Source organism: Monodelphis domestica, chromosome 5, assembly GCF_027887165.1.
Source record: "Monodelphis domestica isolate mMonDom1 chromosome 5, mMonDom1.pri, whole genome shotgun sequence".
NCBI lineage: Eukaryota > Metazoa > Chordata > Mammalia > Didelphimorphia > Didelphidae > Monodelphis > Monodelphis domestica.
In genome coordinates this window covers 315,867,731-315,888,005 of record NC_077231.1, presented here as the reverse complement: position 1 = coordinate 315,888,005, position 20,275 = coordinate 315,867,731, and the positions used below count along the sequence as shown (strand labels likewise).

The 20,275-nt window shown below is 37.8% G+C and overlaps 1 protein-coding gene across 13 annotated transcripts in view; it reads right to left on the bottom strand.

Annotated features, from left to right (window-relative positions):
• MACC1 (MET transcriptional regulator MACC1) overlaps nt 1–20,275 on the bottom strand; it is a 175,073-nt gene that overhangs the window by 86,680 nt on the left and 68,118 nt on the right. For 3 of the 13 annotated variants that reach the window (XM_056800529.1, XM_056800537.1, XM_056800528.1), the window contains exons 2-3: nt 14,401–14,719; nt 1,730–1,907 (exon numbers count right to left, since the gene is read on the bottom strand). The gene's annotated coding sequence lies outside the window, so the exon portion shown is untranslated. Of the gene's footprint in view, nt 1–1,729; nt 1,908–8,353; nt 8,443–14,400; nt 14,720–15,129; nt 15,738–20,275 lie in introns of those variants that run through there. The other 10 variants (XM_056800532.1, XM_007505398.3, XM_056800536.1 and 7 more) reach the window with 8 other exon arrangements.

The following is a 20,275-nucleotide window of genomic DNA, read 5'->3' as shown; positions in this document are numbered from 1 at the left end:
AGAAAAGTATTTTATAAAATATGACACTAATTTATATACTTTTAATCACAGTAATGGGATGGATTTTTTAAAATATATAATAATCATTTACTTATAACTAAGAACCAATTGTACTTTTTTCCAATTGTACTTTAAACAGGGAAATACTTTAAGCATTTCTGGTACAATTCCATGAAGCAAGGATAACCCAAGCCTCCTCTCTATTCTTTCAAAAAACATAGAAGGTGCTAGACAAGAAGCAGAAAAATAAAATAGGGTCAACAGGGTAGAGAAGATAATCAAGATTTCCAGATGAAAGAATTTCCTTAGGAGACTCTAGAGAATTAACAACCCCAAAAATAAAAACTCTACCAAATCAAGATAATTTTCACAAATTGGAATGATGTAACATAAATCCAGATAAATATCAGCACAAAAGACAAAAAAGAAATAATAGAAATACATTTCACTTAAAATAATTGGAAAATGCTTTAAATGACTAGGAATTAACCTATCAAGATATATACATAGGACTTATATAAATACAAGTAATAATACAATACTTATGAGGGAAAAAATAAAGGAAGATCTAAAAGCCTGAAGAATAATCAATATTCAAGGCTAATTCAGCCCTGTTGGTGACTAATTAATCCGCATATAGAGTTATGTTAGTCATTTGTTGTGATTTACATCTACCTGTACCTCTCCCCTGCCTATGTGATATTAAATTTTAGCTATTTTGAGATTCTAGTGTTTCATATTCCAAAGTCATATAACAATATGAGCTGAATATTGGTATAAAGATAGATAGATAGATAGATAGATAGATAGATAGATAGATAGATAGATAGATGGATGGATGGATAGATTGATATATAGATAGATAGAAAGATGGATAGATAGATAGAAAGATAGATAGATAGATAGATAGATAGATAGATAGATAGATAGATAGATAGAGATAGATAGATAGATAGATAGATAGATAGATAGATAGATAGATAGATAGATAGATAGATAGGCTTTGTTTCTAGGAAAAGTTTGGAGATATCTTTGTAATTTCCTGAAGTCTGCCTTTCCCCAAAATATGAGTAAAGAATATAAGCAAATAGTTCTCAAAAGAATTGCAAACTCTTACCACTCATATAAAAGAATGTTTTAAGTCATTAATAAGAGAAATGCAAATCACAAGACCCTTGAGTTTTGACTTAACATTCAGCAAATTAGTAAATATGAGCAAGGATGAGAGCAGATGATGCTGAATGGGGTTTTGAGAAGGCAGGTACACTAGTGAATTATTGGTGGAGCTGTGAATCAGTATAACTATTCTGGAAAGGAATTTGGAATTATATAAACAAAGGAACTAAGATGTCCATACTTGCTGAACCAAAGATTCTTCTACTAAGGAAATGTCCCAAAGAAATTACTGAGAGGAAATAAATCTCCCTATACATGAAAATATTTATAATAACATAATTTGAGTGCAAGAAATTGAAATACTCATCAATTTCCATATGTGGAAACAAAGTGTGATATTTAAAAACAAGAAATGATGAATGTGATGAATATTGAGAACCATGGAAAGGCTGATGTAAATTGATGCAGAATGAAATGGGAACAACCAAGAAAATAACACACAGTGGTTATAACAGTTTTAACAGAAGTACCTACCAAAAGAATAAAAAAAATATATTTTTTTAAAAGTATACACAAGAATGAATCCAAAGAGGAGATAAAGAGGCATCCCTACCTTTAATCCTTTGCAAGAGTGGGAGGTCCATAGGAATAGAACATTGCATATTCTCTCAGATTATTTTGCAACAAATTAATTACATTTCCTGCTTTTTTTCTCTTCTTCCTTTTCTTTGTTTTTCTTTCTTTCTCTTTTGGATTCTTTAAAAATATTCTTTGCTATACAGGATGGTTCTCTGTTAGGGTGATAGGAAGGATACTCAGAAAAAATGTTGCCAATGCCAAAACATGTATAAATTTATATATAATAAAAAAGGAAAAATATTCCCTAGAAATAGCAACTTCATCTTCTTTATTCCTTCTACATGCAGTAGTAAAGGATGTCATGAAGAAAATATATGATAAGAAAAGAAGGTTGGCTAGCCACATGGAAAGGGAAAAATACAGATCTCCAGAACTTTTTTGATGTTACCAGAAAGGAGGGGTAACTTTCAGCACAAGGAAGCAGTACGATGTAAACTGGAATCCATTGGGTAGATTTTGTAGGAGGACACTAATTAAAGTCCCTCAGGGTGAGGAGTTAGGAATGATTAGAGATCTGAATATTTGGAGGGAATGATATCCCTAATCCATTTTAATGCTTGAACACTGCACATTGTGGAGATGTAGAGGCACTTTAACACTTAAGGTATAAGTATTAGGTTATGAGTCCAAAATGACAAAGGTTCAAATTTCACCAAAGTCTCTTAATATTTATTTGTCCCTTGGTGAATTACTTCTGTTCCACAGACATGCCCTGAGCACTCATCAATTATGTAATAGAAGGATTATTATAGAAAACAGAGTTGACACATAGGTAATTCCCTCACACTGATGAACTCACAAACTTCATTCATTTTCCCATATCTCCCAAATTATGGGAAAGGTTTTAAATAATTGGATAAATTCAGTGAAATTCAAAGAGATAAATATAAAAGCAATAATGTTAGAGGCAATGAAAATGGACCTCATTATCAGATCTCAAATTATATCATAAGCCAATATAAATAACCAAAACTCTCTGGTATAAATTTAAAAACAGAAGACTGAAGCAAAATCTAGAATCAAATGAAAATAACAGCTTAGTGTCTGATAATTCCAAGAATACAAACAACTCATGGAAAGACATTTTATTGTATAGGAACTAAAAGGAAAACTGGTAAGTACTTTCATGGGCAATAAATTGTCAGCCAACATCTTACACATAAACTACAATGAATTCCACCTGGATGAATAATATATATATATATATGTAAATTCATAACAACAATAAAGGTAGCACTGGATGTCCTATCTTTCCTGAGGGTCCCTAGACATTACTATCTTTCTTGCAGCTGAAATTTCTTGAGAATAAGGACTATCTCAATTTTTGTATATATCCTTAACACTTAATAGTGCTTGGTATATGATGGGTGCTGAATAGATACTTTTTGAGCTTTTTTTTTTTTTTGCTCATTCATTCATTCACAACTCTAGTTTGGGAAGATTCATAATCAGATAAGCAGTAGAAGAGATTAGAAAAGACAAATATATGAGTGATTACAAAATATTAGAGTTCTCTGCATGAATAAAATTAACAATAAATAAATAAATAAAATTCCTCTAGAATTAGAGGAATTAGATGAAAGATCTATAGTAAAACCCTAATATTCACAATTTATAAGATAGATCCATAAGCTATCAAATGATAGCAACACTTTTCAAAAGAAGAAAAACAAACCATCAATGATTTTATGGAAATACTTTCCATAAAATGAGAAATATAAATTAAAAAACAACTCAGGAGAGTCACTTTATCCCCATCCAGCAGCCCAGGATTCTATGGAGCCTTTGCTTACTATTTCAGGAAAAGAACAAAACAGTAAGATCCAGGCTTTCCTCAATAAGAAGGCTATTAGCTCATTGCTGTTGGATAGAAATGAATCATCAGGTTCTGGATATTCTCTGGAAAATAAAAAGCCCCCTGAAATCTGCCAACAAGCATTCCCTCAACACCCACAGGGATAGGTTCATCTGTTTGAGATTAAGACAGTTGGGTGAACAATTTCCATATTGTGTCCTCCCTGACAGAAAATAAATCTTAATGCTCAGTAGCTGTGAAGTCAGAGCAGTCTGGTGTGGCATTTTTAGAAATGCATTAACATTTGCTGGGCAAAAGCACACACCAGATGAAATTTGGAAGGCTATAACTCGCTTGTCATTCACAGTGGAGAGCTGAGCTTGGAGATGAGCAAAGCTAAGGGGAAGCATTCCTCAATACCCCCTTAATAGCCACCAAAAGTGTCCGAGAAATCAAGGGCTGAAACACTAGAGGGAAAGAACCCTGAAATCACAGAAGAGGCTCTATCAGAAACAAGTCAAGGTCACCTAAAAGATGAATACAAATGGATGGCAATCATGCTGAATTAAGGGAAAGGAAAGACTCAATATAATTTTCAGCTCTTGGAGGGAGAGATTATTTCATTTTTGTCACCCTCCCCAATGCCCTACATATGGTGGGTGTTGAAAAATGACTTTTTAGATTTATTGACTTAAATATGAAAATTTGTGAAGCTTTAATTGACTAACAGTCTAAGGATATGAATAGGCAGATTTCATTTAAAAAAAAATCAAAGCTATCTTTAGTCATATTAAAAAAATTCCAAATCACTCTTGATTAGAGAAATGCAAATTAAAACAACTCTGAGGTACCATCTTACACCTATCTGATTGGTTAATATGACAGAAAAAGAAAATGATAAATATTGGAGAATGTTGAAAAATTGGGACACTAATGTGCTATTGATGGAGTTGTGAGCTGACTGAACCTATCTGTAGAGAAATTTGGAACCATGTTCAAAGGACTATAAAACTGTGCACTACAATTACTTGACTGTATTCCATAGATATTTTAAAAAGGTGAGGGGCTTCATCTCATACGACTTCTTTTTGTGAAGGCAAAGAATTGGAAATTGAAGGGACACCCATCAATTGGGGAATGACTTAACAAATAGTCGCATATGATTGTAATGGAATTCTATAAAATTGATAATAGATTTGAGAAATTTTTGAAAAGTTTGACATATACTGATACAAGGTGGAGTGAACAGAACCAAGAGAACATTATACACCAGAAGAGCAATATTATACGATGGTCAACAGAGAATGACTTAGCTATTATCAGCAATATAATTATCCAAGATAACTCCAAAGGACTCATGATGGAGATGCTATTCAGAGCCACAGAAAGAAATGATGGAGTCTAAAGGAAGAGCAAAGAATATCCTTTTTCACTGCATTTTCTTCAAGAGGTTTTTTTTCATTTAATGATATGTTTCTTCTTATGCAACACATAGAATATGGAAATCTATACTACATGATAGCAAGTGTATAACCTGTACAAAATTGCTTTCTGAATCAGAGAAAGGGGAGGGAAGAATTTCCAACTGAAAATGAGAGAAAATGAATGTTTAAAATGCTTCAATGTGTAATTAGGGGGAAATATAATAATATTAAAATTGTGAGGAATTAAGTAAGAACTCAATATAGCTAAACCTGATTGTCATGCTTTGGATGCTCAGTAGCTTATCAATGACTTTCCTTGGCAGGAGGGTTGTGCAGTGGAGGTTGAGGATGTACCCACAACATACTTACAAGGTTAATCTGTTTGTACTCAACTTTGTCATAAATGAATTTCCCAAGTGAAAAGGAATTTAAAGTGGATGGGGCAGGCCCTAAGCTAATATCAAGAATTCTCAACCTCATCTTCAGCTTTCTGGATGACAAAGAGGTCTAGATTTTTACTGTATATGCTTGCCAGAATCTCAAGTTTCCCCCTGCTGAGAAAGACAAGCCTTCCTATGTGTGTTAGATTCTATTAGGAGACTATATAGAATCCAGTTATCTGACTTTGGGGAAGAATGTACTAATTCCTCCTTTCCTTTTTCTCCATCATGGTGGAAATATACCCAAACTAGATTGGAACGAATATAAGAAGGAGAAGACACTAGCCTGGATTGGTTACCAGGTAGAAAACCTACTCTTCAACTGGCCATTGAGTTGATCCAAAGTTTTAAGTCTAGAGAAGCTGTCTTTACAATGTTGTACTATATAAATTGTCACTCTGTATGCATTTATAAAAGTCTTCCCAGGTTTCTTTGAAATTAAGAGCATCACCCACTTTCCTGACAGAAGTGATAGACAAATTAAGAAGAGGATGAGCAAAGATATTTTTGGTCTGGCCAAGGGGGAATTTATTTTGATTATGAATATTTTTATGTGGGTTTTCTTTTTCTTTATTTTTTTTATTTCTGGAGGAGGAGTGTGGAGAGTGAGTGGGGAAGGAGTGAGAGAAAGAGAAAATAAATTATTGTTCATCAAAAAGAAATCAATACATCTGTGTCACTGTGAGGTCTTTGGAAGGACTTGGTGAAATTAGCAATGAGGGGAGCTTTGCTTTCAGAAATGTGGAGGTTTTACATATTGCCACGAATACATCTTTTCTAGGGATGCATGTGTGAGGGTATAAACTTAGTCAGGCAAATGTGTGTCCATCTCTTAGGATAAATTTAAATCGTGGTAAATGTAGCCATGTGGGAGATAATCAATTATGTTTAGAATGCTTCCAGGACAATAGCTGACAGTAGAGCAGAAGTAGTCACCATCTGGGTAATTGGCCAGTATGGATTATCCACCATGACATGGAAATGTGCTATTTTGTCTACAACTTCTCTTTAGAGCACTGCAGGGCAATGGAATGAACACTGGATTGAGAGTCAGTGGATCTGGATAGGAATCCTGGCTCTACTACTTACTACCTTACTCTCTTTGGGTGTAACATATATCTCTGGATCTCCACTTCCCCACTTGAAAAATGAAGAATTTACATTAGATGATTTATAAAATCCCTTCTGGCTTTTTATCTGTAGGTTCCCTTCAGGATTGTGTTAGAATTTACGGTAAAAGATATCCATTGTTCGATCATGTCCAACTCTTTTTGATCCCATACATCTTTCTTGATAAAGATAATGGAGTTTCCTTCTCCAGTGGTTTAAGGAAAATAGGTTAAGTGACTTGTCCAGGGTCACACAACTAGTAAGGATCTGAGTGTGAATTTGAATTCAGGTCTTTTCAACTCAGATCTAGCTCTATATCTATTGAGACACCAAAGTGCTTCTGGGAATGGATTAAATGGTCTCTATTCAGATAGAACTGGGGTAGTTTGATACATTATAAAGAGTAGGATTCATTTTCACCCATTTTTGAAAATGGGATAAAAACCTCTATATATATGTTCTTCTGGTAGCCAGTTAATGATGATAATAATTCTAATAATAATAATAGCTAGAATTTATATAGTGCCTACTATATATCAGGTACTGTATGGAGCATTCTGCAAATATTTTATGGACAAAATAAAACCTTTTTTAATTATGCCATCTTTTCATTGCTGAGAAATTGTAGGCAGCTCTGTATTCGAGTGCGCAAGGCTTCAAGTGAAGAAGATCTGACTTAAGTTCCTTTCTCAGACACTTTCTTAGGGTGTGACACTGGGCAAGTCATTTTCTTCCATCAAAATCAGTTTCCTATCTGTAAAATAAGGTTAAAATACCATAATAAAAAATAATTCCTGTCCATAAGTTTTCTGTCCACAGTTTTCTCCTCTGTAAAATGAGACTAAAAATATCTCAACCCAAAGCTCATTGCACTGCCCTGAAGTGTTATTTAGAGAAGCTTTGAAAAATAGCCTGTTTCCTTGTCATTGAGGATAATCCAGACTGGCCAAGCACCCAGATGGTAACTAGTTCTGTTATAGTGTCAGCAAGTATACTGGAATCACAGGGCTATTGTGAAGTTCTAGGTGTAACATGCTACGCAAATCTTCAAGTCCTAGATACACATAAAGCATTACAAGGCAGTTCTTGTTGTGTTCTAGAGGAGAGAAGGGAGGGGCAGAAGGAGGGAAGGAATTTGAAAGTGTATATTTAAAAAGCACTAAAATTGTTTTTACATGTGATTGAGGAAAAACAATAAATATGTACATTATAAGTAGATATGTATATAAGCATAACTATTTAAATTAGGCAGTTCAAGGTACAATGAGGAGAAGGAAAGATTCAGGGAGGGGAACTGAGTGAGTCAAAGTTAAGGGGACTATGAAAGGCATAGATTCTGGGCATCACAGAACTCTACTAACTTCTGACGCTGCTGAGACGACAAACTATCATAGCCTTGGCTACAGAACCTGACCCTGGTAACTGCAGCAGTACAGCCTCCTTCAGTTTACCCCCCCCCCCCCAGTAAAAAGCCTACTTTGATTCTCCATTTGAATCCACTTCCATCCCGATTTCAAAAGATTAACTTCCCTTTTGGAAGTTAATCCTATGACTTACCTCCAGACTCCAAAAAAGTTATCATTGGGGGCAGCTGGGTAGCTCAGTGGATTGAGAACCAGTCCTAGAGACGGGAGGTCCTAGGTTCAAATCTGGCTTCAGCCACTTCCCAGCTGTGTGACCCTGGGCAAGTCACTTGACCCCCATTGCCTAGCCCTTACCACTCTTCTGCCTTGGAGCCAATACACAGTATTGACTCCAAGACGGAAGGTAAGGGTTTAAAAAAAAAAAGTTATCATTGATGAATGAATTCAACTCAAATTAAATCATACCTTGATTCCCCAAAGAACCCATAGCCAGAAACAAATGTCATCTCATGACAAAGAAGTCCAGGATGTGGGAGGAAAATCAAAGAGTGGACCTGCTGAGAGGAGAAAAAGATCTATGACAAATCTCAAGGTTCAGACCACAATCTCCTTTTGCTTGCTACTTAGAACCCTTGTGACCATGGGTGAATAGCCTCATCTCTCAGTTCAGTTTCCTCAAATGTAAAATGAATAGATTGGACGAGATGATGCCTAAGTTGTTTTTCCCCCATTATCCTCTTCAATGCTCTTTGGAAACAAAGGCTAAAAATTGCAGAAATTAACTAAAATCATTAACAAGATGGATGCAGTCAATAAACATCACCACTGCTACCAGTTCACATCATTAGATCCAACTGATGATTATAGATAATGGGAACAATTCCAAAGGCTTCGAAACATATTTCTTTGTTTTTTAATAAATAATTCCTCTTGGCTTCCAATATTCAAAACACTTATATATCCTCATATTTTCATTATTAATTTAGTGTTTGACTAATATTTTGCATCCTCAGAATGACTCATAGAATTGAAGGATTTGGAATGATCTGTCTTGAAAGGAATATTTTTCCCTTGCCAATAACTCCCTTAGCTTTAATTGATTTATAAGAATTAAGGTGGGTGGGTGATTAAAACAAGGAATAATTCCTCTTTCTCTTTTCTAGTTCTTCCTCGTCCACCCTCTTCTAATTGACATCTCAAAATGTGTCTAAATTTCAGGAATTCCAGAATCTAAGACTTATTTGATGTGGGATTCTGCTTCTTCAGAATAAGTGTCACCCTCCCACCTCTGGAATTGATCATTACCATAGACAAATAAAACACAGACTTGGAAATTAATTCAGGAACATCTGAACTCCTTCATTTTGCAGATAAGTAAAATAAAAGCCAGGAGTTTTAAGTAACTGACCCAAAATATTCCCTAACAAGGGAAATTAAAAATAATAGTTTTCTTGCTTCAATAACCTAATTATTCCCATCACTTTATATTAAATGATATCACAATTAATCCAGCCTATCTGAAAGGCAATTTGGAATTATGCACAAGGGCTTTAAAAGAATGCCTACCCTGTGAGCCAGCAATACCACCAAAGAGATAATAAGGAAAAAATACTTGTACAAAAATATTCATAGCCACATTCTTTGTGGTGGCAAAAAATTGCAAAATGAATGGTGGTCCCTTGATTGGTGAATGGTTGAAAAAAGTATGGTATCTGTTGATAATCGAATACTATTGTGCTGAAAGGAATGATGATCTGGAAGATTTCTATATGAACTGGGAGAACCTCAACGAACTGATGCGTAGTGAAATGAGCAGAACCAGGAAAACATTGTACACAGAAAGCAAAACATTGTGGAACAGTCCAATGCAATGGACTTAGCTACTAGTAGCAATGCAACAAGCCAGGACACTCCTAAAAGATTTATGGGAAAGAATACTAACCACATTGAGAAAAAAAAAACTATGGAAGTAGAAATGCAAAAGTTTTATTGATGCTCCCAAATAAGGAAATCCCCTATACTAATGCAAGAGAGCACCTTCTCTGGAATGTCTAATCTACTTTCTCTAGAATACAGAAACTTTAAATTACTTGACCAGGGTCAAATAAGCAGCATACATAAGAGGCAGGATTTTAATTGAATTCTTGATTCAGGTCTCCATCCTCTGCACCAGAGTCATCCAATTCTGGGCCCTTTTGAAGCTTGCAACACTACTCAATGCCATCAGCCAGATTGAAACATTATTGGGAAATATTTTAAAAAATAAATAAAAATGCAGTATAATATAAATTATGTTTATTTGACATTTTTCTAAGTCAATATGCTTCTGCAAGGATCCAATTTGAGTCAGATGCCACCAAAATGCCCCTTATCCTCCTCTTCCACTGGGTACTCCATGGAGCTGACATGAGGATAGGGATCTGCCAATGTCAGTTCTTTTAAACAATGCTCACTTTATCTCCCTTGGGAAAGCCTGTCCTGTTGATAATGAAATGATTGGTAGAGGTCTGCCTATATTTCTGTTACCAAAAATTCAACTTTAGAGTTTAAAGCTGAAAGCAATTATTTTTTCTGGAATCCTTTACTTATTGCATTTTTTCCTTTAAAAAATGTAAATGGTCTTCGAAAATACCCAAAATATGCAAAATTATTTAGGTTATTTTAATCTGGGGGGGGGGGGAAGGAATGAACTCTCCATTGAAGGAGACTATAGGGAAGAAAAAAGGAGAGGGGAGATGAAGGAGAAAAATCTTCATCCATATTACAGAGCTGCCTTCATCTTGTAGTTATCTTTCAATTACCCAAGCAGCAGGAATCCAAACATTTCCTAACTCTGTGAAGAATAGAAAGACAACTTTCTCCCTAAAAGTGTAAGGTCCCATCTGGAATTTGTTGGCCAGGTATTTCTGATCCATTTGTCTCAACAGTCTATAATGAATCCAGTCAAGCTAGTTGGTCTTACTTTTGCAAAGTAACAAAACAGAAAAATATGCAAACAAAAAGTCAAGGAAAGAAGGTCTGGGGGTGGGAAGTGCCTGACCAAGGCATCACGTAGGGATCTGTACCCCAGGGTCCCTGCAATAGATTAGGAAATAATAAATCATGAACTTGTGTTCTATACAAATTATGAAACAGAATCTATCTTTCCTAAGTGCCAGAAACCACTTTAAATCTCAGGTAACTACCTCAAATATTTTGTCCAATTTCTGTTCAAAACACACTGTCCTCTCTGAAAAAAAAAAATATTTACAGAAATCAGTTGCTGAGGTTTTAGTTTATAAAGACAGATTGTAAACCTGTAAATCTACCTAGGAAATTATTATCATGAAGTTCTCAGATATACTTGGAGAGATTTTCCTCACTCTCATGGTTCATAGCCCCCATCTAAGAAAAATGGGATAATATAAGCATAGTCTACTATTTCCATCAGGATGCTGACTGAACCCCATTCCTGTTTGCAAGTACATTTCACAATATTACAAGAAAAGATTAAAAGAAGAAAACAAATGGAAATCTCAAAGCTGTATATAAATATTATTATTTTTATTCCTGAGAATAAAGAGTCCTCATTTATTCCTAATATGAATTTTGATTTTATTGTATCTAGTCATAAAGTATCCCTTTGGTAGATTGATTGGCATGGCACTGAATCTGCAATGTAATTTAAGTAGTATTATCATTTTTATTCTTTTGTCATTACCCAACCACAAACAGTGATTGTCTCTCAATTATGTCTTTCTTTATTTCTGTTTAAATGGTTTGTAGGAGCCATTCCCCAATTGAGAAATGGGCAAGGGACATGAATAGGCAATTTTCAGATAAGAAAATCAAAACTATCAATAAACACATGAAAAAGTGCTCTACATCTCTTATAATCAGAGAGATGCAAATCAAAACAACTATGAGGTATCACCTCATACCTAGCAGATTAGCTAACATGACAGCAAAGGAAAAAATGAATGCTGGAGGGGGTGTGGCAAAGTTGGGACATTAATGAATTGCTGGTGGAGTTGTGAATTAACCCAACCATTCTGGAGGGCAATTTGGAACTATGCCCAAAGGGCACTAAAAGACTGTCTGCCCTTTGATCCAGCCATAGCACTGCTGGGCTTGTATCCCAAAGAGATAATAAAGAAAAAGACTTATACAAGAATATTCATAGCTGCGCTCTTTGTGAGGAATGGCTGAATAAATTGTGGTATATGTTGGTGATGGAATACTATTGTGCTCAAAGGAATAATAAAGTGGAGGAATTCCATGTGAACTGGGAAGACCTCCGTGAATTGATGCAGAGTGAAAGGAGCAGAACTAGTAGAACATCATATATAGAGGCTGATACACTGTGGTACAATTGAATGAATGGACTTCTCTACTAGCCGCAATCCAACAATCCAGGACAATTCTGAGGAACTTATGAGAAAAGCACTATCCACATCCAGAGAAAGAACTGTGGGAGCAGAACACAGAAGAAAAACAACTGCTTGATCACATGGGTTGATGTGGATATGATTGGGGATGTGAACTCTAAATGATCACGCTAGTGCAAACATCAGTAATATGGAAATAAGTCTTGATCAATGACACAAGTAAAACCCAGTAGAATTTCATGTCAGCTATGGGGGGGGGGTGGAGGGGAGGGAAAGAACATGAATCATGTACAGTGGGAGAATAGTCTAAATTAATTAATTAAATAAAAAATTTCAGTTCATAAAATAAATAAAATTAACAAGTTAAAAAATGTAATGATTTGTAAGTAGTCAAATTAAGTCAAGGAGGAAATATTTGCAGCCCTTTCCTATTCCCTCCCCTTTTCTATTTCTTCTATTTATCATGTTCATTCTTCATGAAGCTTCCTTTGGACCAGCCAAGAGATGGAAAAGATAATAACAGTATGACAGTTTTCCCTAATTGTAAAGTCAGAAAGCCAGAGAAGGGAGGGTAAGACTCAGTCAGAAGGCAAACTAGAAGTGAAACCTACTATTGGGCAAAGATAATCCTATGGTTTTACACTTGTGGAAATCCAATTACAAGAATTCTCTCTGCTTCTGCTGCATTAATTAAAAGCTATGATCAGGGCATTGTTACTTTCTCTTCCCTCAAGTACTTGACTCTAAAGAAAATGACTGTTACATAACTGTTTGGGTATGACGGTGTGGTATAATGAAGTGTCCTCTGTTTGAGAGTCAGAAAGCCCAATATATAGCCCTGGGTTTGTCTTTAACTCACCATGCCATTTTAGAAAATTAAATTTCCATTCAATTTCATAATCATTGAAGTGTGTAGGTATAATGTGCAAGGCACTGTAAGTATACAAAAATGAGCAAGGCATGACCTCTGAACGTCATGGAGTTTAGAGTTTGGTAAGTCACTTCCTTTATCTGTAAAGGAGAGGATTACATTAGATAACATCTAAAGTCCCCCCTAATATGAAAATTATATGATTCCTTCCTCCAAATTAAAAAAAGAAAGGCAACTCCTTTGTAGAGGCAGCTACCCACTGTGCATTATTGGATCATTGCAATAGAATAAAAATGCTGATGCTACCTAAATTAATTTGCACAATCAGTGCTATTCCAGTCAAACTACCAATGGGATATTCTACAAGACTAGATGACATAAGAACAAAGTCTGCCTTAGAAGTGAGTATCCTTTGTTCTGAGGGGGAGAAGTGGTAATGCTTAATCTTAGAGTTGATGCTAAAGGGCCCAGATGTAAATCAAAAAAGACCCTGGTCTGAATCTTACCTCTACAACACGTTTTGACTGCACCATTATGGAACTGATGGAGGAAGGAGACCATGGGCTCCCCAAGGAGGTTTCAGGAAAGCCCAAGTCTATCAAGTAAGCTAATTTGAAACGCCAAGTCAAGATACTCTAAATAAAATATGGACTCCTCATGAATGAATGAATGAATGAATACTTATGAAGGACTCATCCTCTTTAAAGCAAACACTGTTTTAAAGATTTGTGGAGTGTGTCGCAGCTCTCCAAGGACTGAAAAATCACCTAGATGGGTTTAGAAAGGCTCAGCAGCAGCTCAACCATAAGATCTCTGACCTTACCAACCAATTCTGTATTGCCTCTTAGGAAGAATGTAAAAAGGAAAGGAAGCAGCCCTATTGACTCATTGGACAAGGGAGAAGGTGATGCCTGGGGAGCAGTGACTTTCCAATCAGCTGCCTTGAAATGCGGCCTCAAAGAGAGCAGGACTGGGCTCTAGTGTCACCTCTAGCACATGATGCCTGTGTTACTGCAGGAAAGTTACCGTAAGAGGCGGAGATGTTGCTGATCTACTTTGGCACACGGAGCTTTCCTCCCCTGGGAGTTCCATAACCTAATGAATCACAGAGCCACACTCCCCGTTTCTATCCCTAACCCAGGGCTGGAAAAACTCTCATTAAGATCTTCAACTCCAGCCCTCCCATTCTTACAGGTGAGTAAGCACGAGGTTCCCAGGTTACACCTGAGGAAATTCATTTTCCACTGCCAGGATAAGTGATGTTCGGATCTCACCTTTGCCGGGGGAATTGGCCATGGGGCAGGCCTAATCTTGACGTCTCCTCTTAGTGTTCATCACTTTCTTCTCCTCCATGAATTGCTGTGCCTACAGATGGAATGGTTGGAACCGTGTTAGACAGTCACCTCTCTTCGTCGCACCCTGTCGTCCAGCTGTGCTCTTGCTATGACGTTAGCCGGTCAGGGTCCGTCTGTCCTTTGGCAGCTGACGTGACTCATTGACACTTCTTTATGACTGGGACTTGGGGATCAAACACAAGTGGAAGAGATCCAAGATCATTCTGAACCTTAGACTTGCTTTCTAAGTGGGAAGTTCCTGAAAAAATGGAAAGGGGGCATGAGGCCCATTGGGACACTACTAGGACCAGTCCCCACCCTCCCCCTTCACCAGTCAATGCTAAAATCCAGATAAATGGGGATTAACGCCCGCTGGGCAAGAGTAGGCAAGACCTGGCTCTCTCAGCACTTGTGAAAACTTCCAATTTGCTCGGGCTTGCATTAAGAAGCCCCATAGCTGTGTCTACACCTTCCCGGGCCAAAGGGTTCTGTGCTCCTTGTCTAAATGCTCCTTGCAGATGACGTCCCAGGCTGCCCGCGGAAGAAAAGGCAATCCCCGGCCAGAGAAGGCTCGGGGACTGTCTGGCGATGACCTGCTTTCCCCAGGATACCAGCTTACCGTCGGAACAGAAAAGCATGGCAATTGCGAGCAAGACAACGCACACTTACAGGTATGGAAAGAAGCCCCAGCAGCTTCAGCCCAGGCACCAGTCAGGGCTTGGGGGCAGGGGACAGAGATCTGCTCCGCAAAGGTGGAAAAATGAGCCACTCTCCCGAGAGGAACTCAGTGATCTCCTCCTGCAACACACCTAGTTCGGTGGCTAACTGCTCCCGCTCACAGTGCCGTCTGGGACTCGAAGTCCTCCTGTTCCTGCTCAAGTCTTGCCCAACCAGAAATCCGTAAAGGGGGGTGAACTACATTACCCACAATCCCCGGCTGCTACCTGAAACCAGGAGAGAAGGGTGTGGACCTGCAGTTTCACCCAGGGGAGGAGGGGACACAGATCACTTGGGAAAGCCAAAAGGAAGAGAGCCGGGGCCAAATGACTGGGCTAGATGCCATTCGTTCCACGACTAGAGTGAGTTCTTCGGGGAGATTTCCCTTTTAACGCTTACAAATCACACACACACACACACACACACACACCAATAGCTGACAGACTAAAAAAATCTTTAAAATAAAGTTGAAAAAACATCTCTATAGATAATAATCCCAAACCATGATTTCCTTAATGGGTGAAATGTCCAAGAGGGTGCCAGGCTGTGACTTCACCGCAGATGAAGGGCTTCCTTAGAGCTGTGTCAGGGGTGGGTGAGGCGGGGAGTTCAAATTCTGGGGAGATTAGATCACACCGCAGACATTTTTGAGAACTAGGTTCTCCCACTTGTCAGTCGTCTTCCTGCTACACCAGGGAGGGGAGGGAGGGAGCTTCAAGGGAAGTCAGAGTTCATGCCCAAGAAGCAAATCACGCTCATTTGGGTACATTTTTCTTTTTCCCTAGCCTCATTGGTGGCCTTTTGTGCTCTCAGAGGCTGTGGCCCTTGTTCCCCAGCCCCCTGGAATTCCCTAGAAGCAAAGAATTGCATTCAAGCACACCTGACTCCGTTTGACAATGCCTGAGTCACTGGACCCTTGGAGACCCTCCCCTCCACATCTTCTCATCTTCTCTGGTGGGGCTGAGGAGGGGGAAGGGGGAGGAAAAGCCTCATTTTCGGGGGCAGCGGAAGTCACCTGTGCTCTGATCGAGCTCCGAGGTCTGGAAGCTGGCTCTATCTCACGCCCAGTGAAAAAGTGGAGAACATGACAACGTGATTCTCCGGGATTCGGACAAAGGCTTGGGCAAGAACAATAGGGACAAGGGCAGGGAGTGATGTCCCCTGCACCCAACGGGAACAAGGAGGCCAGGGATTACTTTACTCTAGTCAATAGTATTGGGACAGATTTTGACTCTCTGGACATACAGATCCAAGGACAGGTGCAGTAGAAAGGGCACTTGGTTTGGAGTCAGTGAAGCAAAGCATTAACTCCTGGCCCTCTGTTTCCTGATCTGAAAAATGGGTTCAGCAACATTTATTTTGCATAACTCAAAGGGTTGTTGTGAAAAAAGGGGGTTGTAAATCATAGAAGTGGTTCATGTTGTTAGCATTAATCTTATTCAACACTCATATGGCTGACACTTCTAACTACTACTGCTACTACAGTCACTACCACCACTACTGCCACCACCACTATTAATAGTATACTGCTATTCTGCCACTATTACCACTACTGCTACTACTGCCATTAGCATTATCTACTATTAATATCACTGCTACTACCATTGCTACTACAACCATCAGCATTATCACTACTACTACTATTAATTAATTACTAATTAATGAATTTTTATTTATATGTGAATAATAAATAAATAATAAAATAATTTTAAAATTAATATAAAAATAATATTACTAATGATACTAATAACTATTACTAATACACTACTATTATCATTGCTACTACTACTACTACAAAGCTGACAACTACTATTACCACCACCATACTGTTAGCATTACCAGTCCTAGTATGAATAATACTACTACTACCATTACTACAATGATCATCATTACCACTGTCATTGCTACTAAAACTATTACCAACTATTACTACTACTACTATTACTATTACTCCTACTCCTACTCCTACTCCTACTACTTCTACTACTACTGCTGCTGCTGCTGCTGCTGCTACTTCTATTATTACCATTACCCCTATCACTACTACTATTAATATCATTACTATTATATTACCACTACTGCTGCTGCTACTACTACCATTATCATTATCACTACTATTAACAATGCTAATACTACCATTACTACCATGATGACCACCATTAACATTATCACTACTAATGTTGCTGCTGCTTCTGCTGCTGCAGTTACTACTACTACTACCATTACCACTATCACTACTGTATTAATACTATGACCACCACTACCACTACCACAACCACCACCACTAGTACTACTGACTACTACTACATTACAGATACTGATCTACTTTGGTAGAAAGAGTCCTTCATTGGCATTTCCCTTTGACCAATGAAATCACAAATCTGATCTAAAGCCAAAGTTTTTTTTAAGACAGCTGGGGGACACCACTGTTATTAGGGCATGGAGTCAGTAAGACATGAGTTCAAATTCAGTCTCAGATATTTGCTGTGTGATCCTGGATAAGAGATTTAATTTCTGTTTTCCTCAGTTTCTTCTACTATAAAAAGGGGATAATACCAGCACCTCCTATCCTAGGAATATTGTGAGGATCAAAGAAGATATTTGTAAAGCGCTTTGCACAGTGTCTGGCACACAGTAATTTCTAAATTGATGCTTATTCCCATAAAGAAGTAGTAGTAGAGACTCTAATTGAACACTCTAGAGCAAATACCAACAACACGGAAATGGGTTTGAGTCAAGGACACATGTGATACCCAGTGGAATCCCACATCAGCTATGGGAGAGGTGGGGTGGGGGGGAGGAAAAGAAAATGATTTTTGTTTCCAATGAATAATGTCTGGAAATGAACAAATAAAATAATGTTAAAAAAAAGTAGTAGTAGTAGTAGTAGTAGTAGTAGTAGTAGTAGTAGTAGTAGTAGTAGTAGCAGCAGCAGCAGCAGCAGCACAACAGCCAGTAGTGGTAGTAGTAGCACCAGCAGTAGTGGTGGTAGCAGTAATAATGGTGGTGGCCCATGGCTATAGTAGCAACTAGTGGCAACTTTTTCTGGATCCCTTTAAAACACAGAAATGTTGCTGAGGATTCTGCTAAAGTATCTCATTTTCTTACATATGTATACCCAGTACCTATCACAGTCTCATAGTCTCCTATCCCTCTCTCTCTCTCTCTCTCTCTGTCTCTCTCTCTCTCTCTCTCTCTCTCTCTCTGTCTCTCTCTCTCTCTCTCTCTCTCTCTCTCTCTGTCTCTGTCTCTCTCTCTCTCTGTCTCTCTCTCTCTCTCTGTCTCTCTCTCTCTCTCTGTCTCTGTCTCTCTCTCTCTCTCTCTCTCTCTCTGTCTCTGTCTCTCTCTCTCTCTCTCTCTCTCTCCTCTCTCTCTCTCTCTCTCTGTCTCTCTGTCTCCATAAGACCAATGTTGCCTGTGATGGCACAAATGAGCCACCAAAAAAAAAACAACAACATAAAAATTATGAGACTCAGTTTCCTCTTCTTTTAAATAAGGTGAGTGGGCCCAAGGTAAGTGGTAACATCTCTTCACCTTGCACACTGTATCTACAACACATTTTATGAATCATGAGCTCTCTATCCCAGGCTCTTCTTTCTTCTCCCAAACTGGTCTTCTAGGTAGAATATCTCAGAGACCCACCAAGAGAATCTTTCCCCTTCTGTGTCCAAACATACACAGTTCTTGACCTCCTGCATCCTGAGAGACTTTCCAAAGAAAACCAGTCCATGCTTATAATTCTATTAGAAATAAGGACTTTGGATATATTTCCTGGAAATTTTCACAGTGTCATCTAGTCTTGTCCCATAGAGACCATCTCTGCAAGGATCAGCCCCCCCCAGCTTTACCCATCAGACTCATTTTCCCAGAATGAAACTTTCTTACATGAAGAAAAAGTCAAATGTTTGCACTCATTCCCCCTTCCCCCCCAGGATAAGATTGTCCCTCCTGGAATTCCCCTTCAAGCCCTTTCAAGGTGGTTGATTTATCTTTTCAACAGACAGACAAACAGCACTGCCAGTGACAAGTGTTTCCTGGGTCACCTCATCCTTGAATCAGGATTGCCCTGGAAATTTCCAGATATAGTCACCAACCTGTCCTTGGTCTGTCAGTTCTGGGGAGCAGTTCACATCAAGGTCAAGTTCTAGGCCAACTGTTATAGATGGCAGGCAGATATGACATCTCTTCAATTACCAGAAGCAAGTTGGTTGGATTGTTTGGCACTTTGAGGAGTCCCCAGCCCAGTGACTTCCTTCTTCATCCCTTCTCTACTCCCTACTCTAATCTAATCAGAGGCATGAGTCAATGAGCTCCCTCAAACTCCTGTGTATAAGTCCACTGTTCCACTTTTTTGGTGTAAATTTCAATATTATTTCAGAAAATAGTCTCCGATGGTATACATTGTCATCACATTTTTCCCTTTGGTTTATGATATGCATATTCATAGTTGGCTAAAATATAGTATAATATCTTCTTTAGAACATCTGAAGAGAATACCTGTTGCTAAAAATTGTGCAAAAGGGATTTTATCCAGATAAAGATTTTCAAAAATGCTGTCCAGGAAAACAAAAGTGCTGGATTCATCACTGGGTTTTAGGGAGAAGAGAATGCTGACCCATTCACTAGGCACCCTGAAAAGACCTTAGATTATATAAAGGGTTTTAAGCCCCAGGTTGGAAGCATGAACAAAAATGAAATCCGATGTTCCCCTATTCATTTGGTTTGTACTTTTGTTCATCTTATATCTACAACCTGAAGTTTTTTAAATATCCTTTATTCTTAAATCTTTAAATACTCTTTTAAGTACACTCTTCCTTTTTTTTAAATTAACTTGAACTCTCTGCTAAAATAAATTAATTCGTAACTACATAAGGTATCCTTGGACTCTAAAGAATTCAGTCTTACTGTAACTCAATCTAAGTGGAGATATTTTAGAACTCATGTTATACCCCATAAATGAATGAATGAAGAATGAGAAAACATTTTAAATGGATTATTCTGTTCTAAGAACCAAAGACACTCATGGAAAAATCAGACATTCCTTTTTCTCAAAGAGCTCAGATTCTAACAGGGAAAAAGAATACAAAAAAAAAAGTCA